At 41.7% G+C, this 18,322-nt stretch overlaps 1 protein-coding gene across 1 annotated transcript in view; it reads left to right on the forward strand.

Annotated features, from left to right (window-relative positions):
- LOC135294711 (dual specificity calcium/calmodulin-dependent 3',5'-cyclic nucleotide phosphodiesterase 1C-like) overlaps positions 1-18,322 on the forward strand; it is a 397,332-nt gene that overhangs the window by 259,524 nt on the left and 119,486 nt on the right.

An 18,322-nucleotide genomic window follows, 5' to 3' on the forward strand; every position in this document is an offset into this window, starting at 1 on the left:
TCAGTCATGATTGATTTGACTGTGGAGACTCCCAGTTGTCCTGAAGACTGCCAGCTGTGGTCTGTCATGTATTTTTAGGAAATACTCAGCACCTTCAGCTTCCTGGAACATGAGAGACGAAAGGAGAATTTCAAGTAGCCCTTGGCAATCTCCTCCTAATTCATTCTCTTGGCTGAATTCAGCTAGTGCAGGCAATTTGGCACTTCTAAAGATTCATTAAAGTCCAATTTATTGTGAAAAAAATTGTCAGATAAATAATCTGTGTTAGTTTACGTGGCATAAATTTTCCTCTGTTAGAGTCCACCATCATGCATTTTTATTCAATCAGTAACACAGAATTGCATGTGTTGCTCTTTTAATTTACCTGCATGTTGGTTAATTGTACAGTTTAATTTTCTATTAAGATGCAAATGCTTATTTTACAGTGACCTTACTTTAGATAAAAGCCAAGAAAGAGGAGTCCTGATATTTTATCTGTCCATTATGGATGGATGAATTTCTTCCCTCTGAGTAACTGTTAATGCTTTACATAAAGTACAAAGTAGAAAAGGAAATGTTAAAGGAGAAGCCACTGCTCAAACATTCTCACACCCTTCAGGGAGTTAACATACACATGCCACCCCAAACTTGAACTACAAGGCCCAGAGTCCCTTTGCAGCAGGCAGCTCCATAGAGCTGTGGGTGCCTCTTTTGATTCCTTGCTCACACACACTCTCAGGTTGCTTCCTCCTTCTTCAGGCTCAACAGTAGGTTTCCTGCAGCAGGTCAGCTCAAGCTGGCTGCCTCCAGAGAGGGACCCAGAACACAGAAATCCTTGGAAAATTATACCCTTATGACTTAGCACCTGCCTCTCACATGCTCTTCATGTGCCTTGAATACATTTCTTAGTCCAGTAGTGGGTTTTGTTTTGGGGTCTTCTAACATCTTATTGTGTTATTTCTCAAGTGTCTATTCAGGCAGGCCATTAACTCTTTATAACTTGTGAGGTTGTATCTTCTTCTAGTGGCTCTAGTTTTCTTATCTTCCAATTTGTGATCCTGGCACACCTGGTCACTGATAAAGCCTAGAAAACTAAAAAAGCTCTAGACATAGGATAAACAGTACTTAGCAATAACCAAAACATTGTGTTATATTTTTCTCTTACTAAAGCCAAGACATGGCACTATAGCACCTACTAGAAAAATAACACAGAATATTAACTATCCCAGCTGAAAGCATATCTAGATGTAACTTCACAGCTTGTGGCCTAAATCCAGCTAGTCAGGCTAAGCAAGTGAAGCTAAGAAGAATAAATCCACACTGTATTATATCTGTATGTAAATCATTCTACTTCAAATGTACTTATGCTAAAGAAGTAGTATGTCTCAGCAGGAAATGTAAACACATGATCTTTGAAATATGACTTTGGCTCTGAAAAAAAGCATCCTCATGGATCCTGCAAAATACTAATGTGGTTTCTTCAAGAAAAGATTGTACTCTGATTAAGAAAGGTTGACACCTGATACAAACCACATGGCCAGACTATTAAGACCTCCCTGATCTTCAGAAGGATTTTGTTTTTTTCCTACTTCAGACAATAAGGCAGGAAATTCATAAGCAGAGATATTTTCCATCCCTTTCCCCTTTTCTTATTCTTTCTCATCTATGTATGTGCTTCCTAGTTCCAATTTGTTTCAGCATTTAGTTAATATGTTATTGGAGAAATGTATTTATGCTAGTTTGGAGCACAAGAGATGAAACCATAAATGTAATGGTGTTACTTACAAAATAAGTGGTAAACTTAATTCCCCCCCCCAAATTTAGTTGGTAATCATCAGAGTTGCTTATGCTGACACCTCTGTAGGTTAAAACAATCCATGGTCACTTTTGAAATATTGCCTTGCATGTCTCATTCTAAGTAACCTTTAAGTTTTGGCATTTATTTCCTGTGAGGAAAACTCTGTGTTGGAATTAATCTCATATTTTAGTGCTATTGGGCACGCTAAAGAGGTCTTTATTGGAATGAAGCATCAGTGCTCTCTCAAAGCTGATTGTCTGAGTAAGGACTTTATGACAGAATGAGTAAAGTTGCAAGGGACTACAGTGGGTCATCTGGCCCAACCTCCCTGCTCAAACAGGGTCATTGTAGAGTACACATTAAAGGAGTATGTCCAGATGGTTCTTCAATATCTTCTACAAGGGAGACTCCACACCGTCTCTGGTCAATCTATTGCAGTGTGTGGTCACCCATACAGTAAAGTTCTTCCGCATACACAAGTGGATAGGTAGTTCATTGATTTTTTTTTTTTCCATCAAGCATTTATAGGGTATGAACTACAGCAACTTCTTGACAATTTTCAGTACTGGGTTATTACAGAAATCTGGTCATTTAAATTACCTGAAGATGAAGCATTTCCTTTACTAATTCAGACCTCCTGTGTCTTTGCTGTGTCTCAAATTTGCTTTGGATTGATAAGGAGTTGTTTTAATCCTTCATTTGGGGAGGAGTGGGAGGTAAGGAGGAAAGAGGTTGAAAGAACAAAATTGTTAGTGACTGATGTTATCTTGACAGTATGTGGACAAGCTTTTAATTGGGGACATCCTCAGAGGGTGGGTGATGTAACCGAAGTCCTGCATAAGCGTCCAGCCTTCAAAACCTCTCACTTCACAAATGTGTGTGTCTCTTGCAAATGATGAAGGGTGAATCCTGAGGCATTTTGTTGAAAATCTATCAAATGCAAGGGATAAGGCATCTTTGCTGAGAGAATTTGCCCTAGGAGAGAATCAGCTATCTCCTGGCAACAGGACATTTTCTCAAGTGAAATGTCTGACTTTTAGTGAAAACCATGAACCATGAACTTGAACCATGTACTGATTTTGGCTGGGATAGAATTAATTTTCTTCTTAGTAGCTGGTACAGTGCTGTGTTTTGGATTTAGTGTGAGAACAATGTTGATAACACACTGATGTTTTAATTGTTGCTAAGTAGAGCTACCTTTAGAACAAGGACTTTTCAGTTTCCCATGCTCTGACAATGAGGAGGTCCACAAAAGCCTGTGAAGGAGCAGAGCCAGGACAACTGACGCAAACGGATATTCCACACCACAGAACAGCATGGTTTATATACAAACCAGAAGGAGTTAGCCAGGAGCTGCTGATCACTTCTTGGTAATGGGCTTGACATCAGTCCATTGGTGATGAGCAATGGCATTCCTTATTTCTCTTGGGTGATATTTCTTTATTTCTTGCTCTTCTTTTCATTTGATTATTATTACATCTTGCTTCAATTATTAACATGTTCTTATCTCAATTCACAACTTTAACCTTTATTATAATTCTCCTCCCCATCCCACTGAAGGGGTCAAGAGTGAAGAGAGTAAGTAAGCATCTGTGTAGTACTTAAGTGGTCAGCTGGGGTTAAACCATAACCAGCCACTAATAAGCCTTGTCAAATTAGGGAAAACTATAAACCCTCTTCCCTCATTTTCACATCAGAAAGTCTGTTGGTTTGAGTTCTACTGATTTAACTCTGTTTTCTTTAAAACATTGGCAATAGACTATCCAAATATTTTTTTCCTCACAGGGCATTTTGTTTGCCCTGTTGTCTTGCCTATTTTGAGATGATAACTTGGGGATGGAATTTACTTTAATTAGATGAGCAGTGATTAAGTTCTTTGTGCAGTTTCTACATAGATACTGCACTCTGAGCTGAAGGATTTATCACTGTTTTCACGGTAAGGTGAAAACATCTATGAGAGTCTCTTCTGAAAACATTGTCAGATCCATGCTGAGTGCCATACCATCTCCATAACCACAGGGTAGCATAGCTAATCATGTATTTTGATAGGCTGGCTTCCAAGTGTTGACACCAGAAATGGAAAATAAGCCTTAATTAGAAACAAGTATTTGGGCTTCCTTTGTGTGTACATTAGTTTAAAAAGGAATCATATATTAAGTTTTGTTTTGTCGGGCCAGGGTTTTATGAGCCTTTAAAAGAGAACTTAATACCAAAGGATAGCTCGGCTATTACCTTTGGAGGCAAATAATGAGCAGGATGGCTTCTGCTGCAGTGTTGGAAACAAAACTGTTTAATAAAAGGAAAAACAATAAACAGAAAATCCGATCCAGGTACAGAGGTCTGCTCCTGGTAAAACACCTTCACAAAAGCACTCGTCGTTCTTTTGTCTTCTCTTTTTCTACCTGATGGCCCAGGCGGGATCTTTTGGCTCTCATCCAATTAGGTGACCCCAAGGTTTTAGTGAAGTCTCTGGGGTCCTATAAGGTGGCTTTTCACCTGATCGTTGGGAGAAACTTCTGGGCCTCCTTCCTTTTTTGGGGGACAAAGGCTAGTTTGTCCCTCTCTCATTGGGGGCATCCCCCTACACTCCTTCAATCATACATTAAAATAATTAATGCATGTTTCAGTGAGCACCACCACAGAGAAGAGTAAGAAGAAATTTACTGTAGTTTTTACCTGGTATATCTCCTTTCCTCAATCCCATCCATCTACTGATTTATTAGAAGAGATGCATACGCTATTACAGAATTTCATGTGTACATTTCCAGGGTTTGAATTCCTATTATGCTCCAATGGATGATGGTGCTAGATTTTCATCATGCAGAAGAACAACTGTTCTCCTGCTGAGGAGAAAGTTCTCAAGTAGAAACTTCCATTTGTTATATACTTACCTACACATGTTATACTTCACAAGGGCTTTGTAAAATCTCTCAGGTGGATATAAATTAATTGTGGATGATATGTTTGACCATAGTCAAAGATGTGCCTGACTGTGTGGGTGTATAAGGGGGTACATGTACAACAGGTATATTATAGATGCATCTAGATTATTAAAACTAATCCTAAGATCTCAGGAGTAAGATTTGGTACATTCATTTCCAAAGACGTGGTGTGGATTTTTTGTGTTGTAGTTTTACTTTTTTTTTTCCCCTTAGGCAGATTTTGGGAATAATTATGGTACAGAAGTGCTTTGTTTTCTCATGAGAGCAGGCTTTTGAGCATCTGGGCCTCCAGTGCCTGGTCAGAAAACCTTTTCTATTGCTAGAGTTTTTAACAATTATTACTACTTATTGCTAATCAATCATTGAATACTTAAATCCACATTCCCCCTCACCTATCTACAATCATATCTTCAGAGAGGATATATAACAATTGTCTGAACATAATAGAAATGCTGTATTTAAAATCATTGTGTGTTTCTGAGGTTATTGTTCTCAATATATACAAGTAACTTATTTCTGAGCTGCTGTGCAACACATACAGATTTAGTGGTGCATGTAATTAAGGTTCAAATGGTGGAATCTGGCTTGACTAATATTTACATAAACCAAGTTTTTCAATATTTTATATTTTTCCAGCTTAATTCCTGTCTTGTTTAATACAAGCTATTTTTAAAAGAGTAAAAAATACTTCTGTTCTCTTAAGTTGGTTGTCAGAAACAATGCTTCATGCAGTAGAAGTCCAAGTGCTCTTTGGACTTCTTGATCAGTGATACATTCTAGGCTTGTATACCATTGTCTTATCAGCCTGGTTTTCAGAGTCTGGCCTGTTAGTAGTAACGAGTGAATAAGATGAGAGTGGTTCTTTCCTGGATTCTCACTTGCTCTTTCTGGGAAAATTCACTGCAAATAGCACTTACTTTGATTTTTAATGAAAAACAAAGTAAAATTTTAAGAAGTGAAAGATGCTGACAACATTTCAACAATTCCATACATGGAATCTATCTATTCTGATTTCTTTGTCTGCCAAAGGCTGGTTTAAAATTCTAGGCTTTTTTCCCCCTTGCACTATCAAAACAGATACTACTATAACGGAGTTTCACATGAACTGGTAATTCCCCTGGAGGTTTTTTCAGCTATCTAATAACATTTATACAAATTCCAGTGGTACTGACTTAAGACTTCTTCTCCACTTCTGTCTTTAATGAAGAAAGAAATGCTTATCTGCTACTGACTGCAAGAATTGTGTGATCCACACACCAGAACGGAGATGGTCCTGTAATTTACATCTTGTGGTTTTCTTGTGAAAGAATTCATTGGTATTGGAGTATTTGGTTAAGCCCTGGAGAGTGCAACAGCATGTTGATTTTCATGAGAGTGTTCAAGGAATGTTTAGGTGCAGAGACTAAGCTATTTTACAACAGCTGCTGAACTAAACTTGTACGTCATGACTAAGCAGAGTGATGGAAAAAAAATTGGGACTACAAATGCTGTGTTATGTATGGATGAAGAAATCAGTTTAATTTCCTGGAAAGTCAGTCCAACACCTTTTGGTAGGAGCTGTTCATGTTCTGAAAAGCAATTAACTTGCTGCTGCTTTTTTGTTAGTCTGGCTAAGCCACACAAATGGTTGCACTTCAGCTTTCAAATTGCAGTTGCAATTCTTTTTTTCTTTCTCCTGGCAATACTGTGGATGTTTTCAGATAGTGGTGACAAAGTCTCCTTCTGTAAGTTTCTGCACTAATAAACAGTCACAACATCACAGAAATGTAGAATGAAGTTGAAAGGGACTACAGTGGATCATCTGGCCCAACCTCCCTGCTCAAACAGGGTCATTGCAGAGTACATGTTAAAGGAGTGTGTCCAGATGGTTCTTCAATATCTTCTATAAGACACCCTCTCTGGTCAATCTGTTGCAGTGTGTGGTCACCCACACAAAGAAGTTCTTCCTCATATGTTTTTGGAACTTCCTGTGCATCAGTTTCTGCCCATTACCTCTAGTCTTGCTGCTTTTTGCTACCGAGAAGAGCCTGGTCCTACTCTCTTCACACCTTCCCTTCAGATACTTACAGACATTGATTGTCCCCTCTCAGATGTCTCATCTTGAGGTTTATGTGGCTCATCTCCCTCAGCCTATCCTTGTAAGAGATACTCCAGCCCCTTAATGGTCTTTGTTGGCTTGGACTTGTGGTTATCAAGTTTGCTTTGGTGTTCTGTAACCCAATCCCCTTTAAGCCAGTGAAGATCTTCCTTCCAACATTTGTTACCCTGATTCTTCAGGGTCAGAGATCCCTGATGGCTGGTCTTTTCAGTGAAGTTGATCTGCCATTCCCTGTTACCAGGGTTTCCCCCTCCATTTAGTAAGAGGCCCACATATGCCTTTCTTTTCCTTTTATTATTAATGTATTTGAAGAATACTTCCTTGTTGCCATTGGAAGCCTTGGCCAGATTTAATTCCAGATGGGCCTTGGTTATTCTTATTTCTACTTGTTCTGAAAATTCCTCTATATCCCTTCTACGTGATCTATATCCCTTCTACGTGACCATGCTTCCATCTCTTGTGTGTCTCCTGTTCATACTTGAGTAATGTCAGGAGTTCTTTATTCATTTATATATCTCTCTTGCCCCCTTTACCTGATTTCTTGCTCATTGGGATGCATCGTTCTTGAAGAGGAAGTGATCCTGGAATATCAACCAGCTCTCTTAAACCCCTCTTTCCTGCAGAGTCTGTTCCCATATAATTCTTCCTGGGAGATCCTGACACTGATTGTTTCTAAGCCATGCTAGAGCATGCTTTGTAGACAGCACACAGCCAGTTTTGTCATGTGTGAATGCAGTTTGGTGGCTACTCAGAATCTCTAATTGATTAAAATTATCCTCAGTGATACCAGTTTAACTTGTGTCACAGAACACATGAAGAGTCTTAGAAGAATTTGGTAGTATGATGCCAGAATCCTGTCAAAATGATACAGGTGTAATAAAAAGGGAAAAACAACCCAGGGAACTGAGTAGATTATAAAATACACTGACTGTATAGGTCTTCAAAGGATCAAACAGCTCCTCAGCTTAAACTTAGTGCCCTGAACGGAAATATCTGCTTGTTTATACTTGCAGTGGTTCTGTCTTTCAAACAAAAACATTATGTCTGAATCACTGCAGAGAACAATGAGCTACAGACCCTGATAAAGGAAGTTATGTTTGCCCTTTCTGGAAAAATACATTTGTAAAAAGGTATTGCAGTTTGGGTGGCAAGACCCTGACTTAAAGTCATATTTCTCCTTTGCTTTGTTTGATATATTTAACATTGTGGTAACATTGTCCTATTTGATAGTTTGCATATAACCAACACCAGGCTTGAAAATTTGTGTGTGCGGAAAATCATACTGTAAAAAGCCAGTGTCCACAAAGATGACACAGGAGTCCTGCAACTTAATTTGAGTAGAGAGTCCACTAAGCAATAACCCCATGGGGTCTCTCTGGAATTTTTGGAGGTGCATCCTCCTCTTATCCTAAACTCCCAGCTGCATGTTGACCTCTTCCTTTACCCATTGGCCGAGGCACTAGGAAGGTACAGACTTCCTGAACTGCCTACTATGTGTTCCCCCTGAACATGTATCACACCCTCATCATGCACTTTATGACCATTAAAATTAACTTTAAGCCCACCCTGGGCAGAGAAGTTAATATTCATAAATCTATTCAGCCTGTATATTTTTCCCCAAAGTTCAGAAGTTCAGAGTCTGCTTGGTTCTTGGGGGGCTTAATGTTCATAAAGACCCTCACACCCATTCTTCCAGAACCTGATTGGTCCTTTCAGATCTAGTCGTTTGTGAAGACATTAGCACCCATTTCTCCCATCAATTTCTACAACATTTTCCATTTAGTCTTTTGAGCTGATTGTTAAATGCCTGATTCATGTTAACTGCGTGCAGCCAGCTTGTACATTTTTGAGAATATAGATCACTGTTGAGGAACACACCTAGCACAATTAGCTCAGTGTGCAAGTGGCAGGTTGTGCCTTTGGCAGTGGGAAATGGCAAGAGCCCCCGGCAATGAGCTATGAGTTAGTGCTGGCCCTTTGCCTAACAAAGGGCATGGGAAACTTTTACACTAGATGGCCAGCTTACCTAGAGGCTCTGTAGAACCCAACGAACAAAGAGAAGACCCCAGATCAAATAACACCATTCCACCAAGGTACATGTACAGGGTGAAAAGAGAGTATAAGGGATGAGTCCATAGACTGTAAAGGGTACAAATCCTTGGGATTCTTTTGTTTGTGGTCTGTCCCTGAAGGCACCAAGACTGAGGTGTTGCTGTATTTCTGCTCCACAGTTAAATTACTTAAAGATACCAGACAAATGAGACTGCTACAAGAAACCTCAAGTCAAGCTGTTCAGGGAAACCTGTCTGCTCGAGAGTGGTGTGTGTGTAGGGAGCCAAGCGGTGCACCTGGCAGCTCACTGGAGCCACCTGTTGTGAAAAGGCTTCTGTCACAGCAGTGAAAGTCTCGTGTGGTGTGAGTGTGCTTCCCAGAGTGGCTCCCAAATGGTCAGACATGAACATTTCCTTAACATCTCTCCTCTTTTTTTCTGTCCACCCCTTCCCCCCCACAGCCCCTCATCCCTCCCTCCTATTCGGAGTGGACAAGAAGTCTACAAGCATGTGAGCTCCCACAATGTTATAGGTAAAAAAAAAAATTGACTCAATCGTAATACAAATAAAAACAAAGAAAATTTATTTGTGACCGTATTACAGCCTCAACAGCTACCAAAAAAATTACAGCGCAGACCTCGGGGTACAGACTGGGTGGACACAGATTTGGCCTCTATCGCACGGAACCCCCCTTCATCCACACTTGCTGCTTCGCAGGGAGTTATTATGCTCTTTTTCTTGCCCACAGCTGAGTCGCTGTGTCTCTTTCCAAAGTTTATCATATTCGTGTTGGTTCTTTCCTTTACTCGAAGCTGCACAAAATCCCATCTGGGAAGAGATTGATGTTCCTTCTCTGATTCCCGGAATCCTGTATTCATATGGCAGCTGATGGCCCTGGTTATCTGGGATGTGTATCTTCATGGGCCTGCATCACCGGGTGTCCTCGGGTACATGCCACCTGGAGCGACCATCTCCTTTGCAGCTGAGTTTCCTTTGTATGTTAATGCCGCATTCCCCCCTTGTCAGCCAGCTGTGGTCTCGTCATCCTAGGATTATACCTTGGTCCCCCCCTTTAATACCATATTTAATACATATATCTATATTTCATAGGCACGAATTTCTATCATATCTGAAATAAATGGGGCAGGAGTTCTTTCTCCTTTTTAATGCCTTTATTAAAAAGAATCAGCTCAGGTGGAGAGATCGATGGGTCGCGCCCATACCGCCAGTGCTTGCAGGAGTGGCATGGAGGAGGAGGATGATGCAGCTGTGTCCGCTGGTCTGCAGGCAGAGCTGGGGCTTCCGTCCTCACAGAAGAGTAGGAAATTCCCCCTTTTTTGGTCTAACATTCCAGGTCCTCTTTCTAGTTAAGACCTTTTCAGGTTAGGGTGAGAAGTAAAAGGATCTTAGCAGATACTGGATTAAGTTCCTCATCCTTAGACGTCACTTAGGTCTCTTAATTCCATGTTGGCTCATTGTTTTTAGGGTTTTTTTTTCCTGGAATGTTATAAAATCTGCTGAAATGCATTCTCCTCTGCATACTAGCTCTGATGTCACCCCGCCCCTGCTACCTGCGGGGGTCTGGTGTCACCCCTGGCAAGCATCCAAGGGGGACAATGGCTAATTACCAACCATTAACAGGTAATTGAAGAAGAACTTTTAACAATAGGTAGCTGCAACATGCAGGTAACCTTCAATTTAACAGCAAGTGGTTCAACTTTTTTTTTTTTTTACTTTGCAACCTTAAAAAAATTGATTACTTTTTTATTTATAACAGTCCCCCTTCTTTTTCTTTGATCAGGCTTAAGCTTAAGCTTGCATCACCTTGTAATTTTTGGCTCATTAACATAGAATTTCCTGTATCTTTTGTATTGATTATAAATTTCCTGAGCACTTGGGTGCTCATATTTATTCAACTTCATTACTTTTTTTGGTTTTTTTCAGGTTAATTTCTTTAGAGATCCTTAGGTTTTTCTGTACAGCAGATGCCACTATTTTAATTAAGCAGGGAAATGAGAAGAACAAACTAACAAGTATACACACAGTGAAGAAGGTTATAGTTTTCCAACCTCTTTTGAAAGTCCATAGTTTATCCCACCAGCTGGAATCAAGTGTAGGAGCCCTTTGATTTCTTATATATGCTAGTTTTCTTATTTTGTTTAAGGTGTTTCTAATGACTGCTACAATTAATTTGATTTGATAAATTACTGTTTTGGTTTGGGCAAGTTGGTCATTAATATGATTAAGAGCTAATGCAGTCTGATTAGATATTACTTCTAATTCTGCTTGCAGTTTGATAATTTTGTTTAACATGTGTCGCTTCTTCCGTTTGGTTTTTCTTAAATCATCATATATAGGAACTCTTAAACTTGATCCAGATTCTTTGGGTAATATAAAGACAGCTTGTTTTATAATTCTAATGATGCAATTGCCAGACCAGTCTCTTGGCAATTCAGTGGATGCTGTGGTACCATTGATCTAAAACAGGTGTTCAGGAGTCTCCTGAAATGTATTAGTTTTTGTCGTGCCCTCCCAATATTTAGAGATACCTTTTCCTTGGACCAGATTTACTAGGTTTGTTTCAGTTGCATCTCGTTCAAAGCACCACCAGGCTTCTCCTACAGGGTGCTCTCCCAGGAGTGGCTGCCTAAAGGTGGTGGTGTTCCGGGCCATCCAATATATTTCCTCATTCTCTTGATAAAGGATCAATTGGGAGAGGTTAACACAATTACAGTTTAAATTGTTGTGAACTCCCAACAAGGAATTTACTTCTTCTTCCTCACCAAGGGGTTGGTAGCACTCACTGCAAGGCTCTCCTGGGCTCTCCAGAGCACCACCAGCAATTAGAGCCATTAATACTACCCTTTCCAAGAGTCCGGTATGGGTCATCTTGCACAGCCTGCCCACCCAGCCTTGCCTCTTGGGGATTTTACTAAGAAGAAGTTTCCAAGCTCTTTAGAGTCTCTTGCTTCCCTGGTTAAACCTCTTTTGATCCGTCCCTACTAATTTGGTCTCTCCTAGAGGAGCACTCTGCAGATTAACCTGGAGACTTTGTACTAAGTTGGGAGGACTTAACTAGAATTACTCATTAACAATTTTTAACTTTTACAAATTTTTTTAAAACACTTCAAGACATGTTATAATTCTAAATTATTTTCTTATTCAGTTCCGTCTTTTTGGTTCTTCCTTTTGTGCATCAACTTTAAGTCTTTTTGTTCTTTTATAATAGTATACTCAGCTGACTTAACTCCTGATGTGGTTGAATACTGTCCCGGGTTAGGGGGTGAGAGCGGTGTGGAATCTGGTTCAGTACCAGAGGGAGACACTGATGAATCCTGTCCAGTGCTTGGGGGTGGGACTGGTCCTTTAATTCTCGTGATGTGGGTCCAACCCTTTTCTCTGGTCCGCACAGCAGAATTAGCGATGAGGAGTACCTGAAAGGGGCCTTCAAATTCAGGTATTAATGGTCTACTATTCCAGGATTTTATCAAAACCCAATCTCCTACGTTAATGTCATGTGCTTTTGTGTCAAGAGGGGAGGTTTGGGGGAGGTGAGCTCTTTTCCTAAGTCCTTCCAGGGTTCTTCCAATGACTTCTAAATATTTTCTGGTAGCTTCTTCTCCTTCCAGATAGTCTCCTGTGCTATAGGTGACAAGAATGGCAGTCCAAACATCATTTCATAGGGTGGAATCCCTATATCAGACCAGGGTCCTGTTCTGATGCGCAAGAGTGCTAGGGGCAAACACTTTAGCCAATTCATTTTTGAGAGGTTTGTTCATCTGTTCCACCTTCCCAGAACTCGGGCGTTCCATGGAGTATGTAATCTCTATTTTATTCTTAAAGCTTTAATTATATTTTGCAATGTTTGAGCCACAAAATGTGGACCTCGGTCTGAGTCTGTGGTATTCACCATTCCCTTCTGGTTCTCTTTTTGGCAAATTAAACACTCTTTTGTAATTGCTTTTGCTACGTCATATACACTTATGCACTGGTTATTTCTTAGGAAATAATCACATAGTTCTTGGACTCCCCAGTGGGTTAATTTATGTAGTTCTGTTAGCACCATCCGAGCAAGTGCTTTGTTTAAAAACGCCCATCCGTCTGATGTTAACCACCCCCCTGTTGCTCTTGGTGTAACTTTTAAATCTTTTATAGCCTTTAATTCTTTTTCACTAAATATGGGTTTTTTCTCCTTCCTCCCCTTCAGGTGTGGTAGCTGTTTTAAAAATTTTTACTGGATCCCCTGGTCCTAAATCTGCTTCCTTTGCTGTCTTGATCAGCTAGCAAAGGTGTCACAACTTTAGGCTGAACAGTCTGGGGGTCCAGTTTCTCTACAGTAATAGCAGCACCTTTCACTCAAAGGGACTTGAGGCCTCTCCATGCCTCCTGTCCCTGACAGTACTGGCCTATCCTTGCTTGCTTCTGGTGGTGGACCCCCCCGCTCTTTTGTTACCTAGGATAGTGGGAAAGAGTTGCTTGCCCCCCACACTTTTTCTAGCTGTAGTGACCGTGATCCTAGCTTTGGCTTTTGCTTTTTCTTCTTCCCTCCCTAAATACACCTTTAATGCTTCTCTCAATAACTCATAAATCTCTTTCTCTTGCCAATCTTCAATCTTTTCTAGTTTTCTCCATATATCAGGCCAAGGTTTAGTAACAAATTGAACCTTTAGTAGTACTTCACCCTCTTTGGTGTCTGGGTCTATTCTGGCATACAATTGGAAGTTCCGCTTTAGGCGATTAAGCCAAGTAGCAGGAGTTTCATCCTTCTCTTGTGCACCCTCGAATGCTAATTTTGTATTAATTCCTTTGGAAACTGATTTTCTGATCCCCAAATTATCAAAGACCTGTACTCCATCATGGCTTTCCTCCCTTCCTCTTGATTAGGGTTCCAATTGGGATCCACAAGTGGCAATTTGTCTTCACCTGATGGCACTTGGGGCCCTGGACGGTTATCTATTTCCCAAATTCTTATGCTAGCAGCCCTAATCATTCAGAACTCTTCTGAGGAAAATAATATATTTAGAATGGAATTCATCTCTTCCCAAGTGTAGATATTTGGACGTAAGAACTGATCCACTTGGTTGGCAGTGCCCACGGGGTCTTCAACTAAATTCCCTAACTCCTTCTTGAATCCTCTTACCTCAGAAGCAGTTAGAGGAGCATTTACAAAACCAACACCTCCCACTACTCCTCCCATAGGAACATCTCTAAGGGGAAAAAGTCTCTCTACCTTGGAGGTCTTGGATCGGGTACCACAGTATGGCCCATCTTCAGACACAAAATTACTCGTTTGAGGGGTACTAGCATTAACCTGGACCTTCTGTAGGTCCACAGCTGTATTTGGTGATAAGCGGTTACTAGGTAAGGAGGCAGTTGTGTCCCAGTTAGGAGGAGGTGGAGGGACAGCAGTAGGAGGGGGATAAGAGCTTGGGTGCATGTTAGGTGGAGCTGGAGAAGGGGTGGAGCATGCAGCAGGTGGAGTAGGCACTAATGGTGGTGCAGAAGCAGCTAGAGGAGTTGAAGGGGGTGGTGAGGGAATGGCCACCATGGCCGCCGGGGAAGAGCCAGATCTGCTATTTGAGGTGCCCGAAGGAGAGGATTATAAGGTGGAGTGGCATCAGGAGGCAAGTAGTCTAGGGGGTCCCACCTTTTACTAATCTCTTTGACTTCAGCATCCCCTCTTTCATTCTTCCACACCTCACAAATTCACACTCTTTCATCCTTGATAGCATTCAACCAACATGCTGCATATAACAATTGCTCAGGATCAGTATCCTCTCGAGATGTCAGATACTGACTCAGTTGTTGACACATCCACTTGTCTTTTGTCCCACACCACGGCTATCCTCCTTGCACATCTAATTCTGGCCACACTTCTAGACAAAAGTGAATCATCTTAACTTTATCTAATCCTTCTGTGGCTTCTCTAGAGTCCCATTTCTCTAATAGTTCACCTAGGGGACTATGGGGAGGTATATTCTTCAATCTCTGGCCACTTTTCTTACTATTACACCCTCCCATTTTTTCCTCAAAAAAATCACAAATATGCCCCTACCCTAAAGGAAATCTATCTTATTTAAGAAGTTCCGGCCTCCTCCGCCAAAACTCCAATTTGTCTGACTCCTCTCATCCGGGCTTTGTTGAGACTTCAGCCTCCCTCACCAAGACTTCAACAAACAAACAAAACAAAAAAATCCTCGAGACCCTGGCCTCTGAGGCTTTATGCCTGACCTCCGTCAGGATTTTGTTGAGACCTCGGCCTCCTTCGCCAAGACTCAACCAACCAAAACCTTGAGACCCTGGCCTCTGAGGCTGTATGCCTGACTTCCTTTGTCAGGACTTTGTTTGCCTGCAGGAATTTTGGACTTGCCCGAATCCTTCTCGGGACTTGTGAGCTTGCCTAACCTCTCTTGTCAGGACTTAAAACAAAAGTATGGCCTGATTTTTAGTTTGCCTGACCTTCCCCATCAGGACTTGCGTATCAGGGCTTGAAAAAACTCGAGACAGGTTTCCTCTGCCAGACCTCATGCCTGACCTCCATCATCAGGACTTAAAAACAAAACTGCCTGATTTTCTCAAATCGCCTAACTTCCTTCATTAGGACCTGTATCAGGGCTAATGATACAGGTCCTAATGTGCCACTCACACACTATTTCCTCCGCACGCCCAGAGGGGGGTCCTCTTTACCCCTTTGGAGGCGCCTCAATCACCAATTCCACTTGCTTCCCCCTGTTACCGGCTGGACCCCTTGCGGGGGTGCGGAATCGCGGTACTAAGGAGTCCTCACTCGCTTCGAGGAGCTGAGCTGCCGGCCCTCATCTCACTCACACACCACTCACTTGCCTCCCACTCCCGCCGCCGGATACTCTCACCAATCTGGCGCTCCTCTGTGTCACTGTCCCAAGCCGATCTTTTCTGGTCCTGATAGCGAGCTGTCCTGCAGGTCCAGGTGTGGGCGGCCGTCCCAGTCCTGGTGTCGTCTTCAGGCGTGGTTATCCCGGAGAGCCCCAAGCTGAAATAAATGGGCAGGAGATCTTTCTCCTTTTTAATGCCTTTATTAAAAAGAATCAGCTCAGGTGGGGAGAAGTCGAGCCCACACCACCGGTGCTCGCAGGAGTGGCATGGAGGAGGAGGATGATGCAGCTTTGTCCGCTGGTCTGCAGGCAGAGCTGGGGCTTCCGTCCTCACAGAAGAGTAGGAAATTCCCCCTTTTTTGGTCTAACATTCCAGGTCCTCTTTCTAGTTAAGACCTTTTCAGGTTAGGGTGAGAAGTAAAAGGATCTTAGCAGATACTGGATTAAGTTCCTCATCCTTAGACGTCACTTAGGTCTCTTAATTCCATGTTGGCTCATTGTTTTTAGGGGTTTTTTTCCTGGAATGTTATAAAATCTGCTGAAATGCATTCTCCTCTGCATACTAGCTCTGATGTCACCCCGCCCCTGCTACCTGCGGGGGTCTGGTGTCACCCCTGGCAAGCATCCAAGGGGGACAATGGCTAATTACCAACCATTAACAGGTAATTGAAGAAGAACTCTTAACAATAGGTGGCTGCAACCTTCAATTTAACAGCAAGTGGTTCAACTTTTTTTTTTTTTACTTTGCAACCTTAAAAAAATTGATAATTTTTTTATTCATAACAATATCCCTAACACATACCATGTACATAACAATTCAAATATCCAACAGGAAACTTGTATCTTAGGCTCTCAATCTGGCCTCATGCTGAATCTTGGTTGCAAAATATTCTCCATGATATGTTGGTGTTGTTCCTGTGTTTGAGACTTAATATATGACAAACCACTTGCGATTCCTCAGACAAACAGCCAGGTTTTATTGTCCAGAGCTTTCTTTTATAGCCAGTTCAAAACTCCCGAGTCAAGACAGTGTCTATATATGTGCTGCCAGACTCTGAACTAATACAATGCCTGCATTCTAGGAGAGCTCCCATTGGTTGTGAGCTTCCGTGAGTGAGTCAGCCCAGAGGCTAGTTCATGGAGCTGAGCTGGACTTCTTATTTGTAACTGCATTAATACCAACTACCGATCAGCTTGCAATGCAACGCCTCCAGATAAAGGATATTTTTCATCTGAATTATGAAACAGATAGGCAAATGAAGGCTGGGGTGCTGAGGTATAACAGATGGAGCCAAGGCTGGAAGTGAGACTGGGCTGGGATGCTACCATGAAAGCCTGCCTGTCTTAGGAATGTCTGTGATTGTTCTCAGCTTTTCTGCACATTGCATGTCTCACACACATTAGATGTGTGATTAGATTTTATCTCTCAGTTTGCAGTTAATCCAGTATTAGTCCTGAGTTAATTATCTCAGAGAAGTAATTGGTGAAAGTAGAGTAGCTTTCAGGGTGGAGACCTATGCAACTAACACAAGTGCTTGCCATTGTGCCAGTTACAAGAGCATTGTACCCTGTTAATGTAATTTCTGATGAACTGTTTAATGATGGACCATTTGCAGTAGCTGCCTAGTGCACACCCAAGACCTCAGGCTACAAGCTGGATGTCAGCTAAGGATAAGAGGCAAATCCTTTGAGGCAGAGAAATGTTTCTTTTTCTTCACACAAATGACTTAGCTGTGATAACTCCCTTCTGGGGAAACACTGGCGCATTCACACCCAGGCTGAGCAGTCCTCTCTGCTCATGGGTGTTTGGATCCAGTCTAAGCACAGAAGAACAGAAAAACCTAAGTCCCTGTGAATAAAACAGATAGAACCCAGAAAGGTTTGAAATATTCTCCAAAACTTGATTAAAGCCAAATGAGGTTAGATGCTGATACAAAAAAAAAACAACACCCAAAAAACAAACAAACAAACAAAAAAAACCAAAAACAAAAACAAAAACAAAAACAAAAAAGGGGGGTTATATTTTATTTAATAGTAAAAATGGCAAAGAGGAAGAAAGAGAAAATAAATAAATAAATAAATACATCAAAAAAGAGGTGTGGGCAGGGGGAAAGATAGAGTGACAGGAATTAGGTAGAAAATATCATCCTTCTGTGGATCCCAACAATGTCTCATTGATCTTCTCCATCTGGTTTTCTTGGTGAGGGTCCCTCACCAAAAAGTATAGAATTCAATGGATTAATATATGTTTGGAAAGCCCAGGTGCCTCCCTTGGGGAGGGCAAGTTTGACATGGTCCCTTGCAACACTGTCGATCTGTTCCATCATGTGCAGTACTCTGGTTCAGGGTCGGGGGACGCCTTGGTGGGGTCAGTGGCCCCTTTAATGGGCCATGATGTACCCTCTGCTGTCCCTCATGTGGGTATCCCATAGATGCAGCTTTCCTGGGGTGGGGGCCCCGAGCTGGTCTGCACAAGCAGAGGATGAGTGCTAACTGCCTTTGTCCAGAGGCTGAGCCACACACCCAAAACCCTTCCTCCTCCTGCTTTGATGTGGGGCTCTGTTTGAGCTTAGCAGGAGATAAGCCTGGGTGTGTGGTCT

This window comes from Passer domesticus, chromosome 1, assembly GCF_036417665.1.
Source record: "Passer domesticus isolate bPasDom1 chromosome 1, bPasDom1.hap1, whole genome shotgun sequence".
Lineage (NCBI taxonomy): Eukaryota > Metazoa > Chordata > Aves > Passeriformes > Passeridae > Passer > Passer domesticus.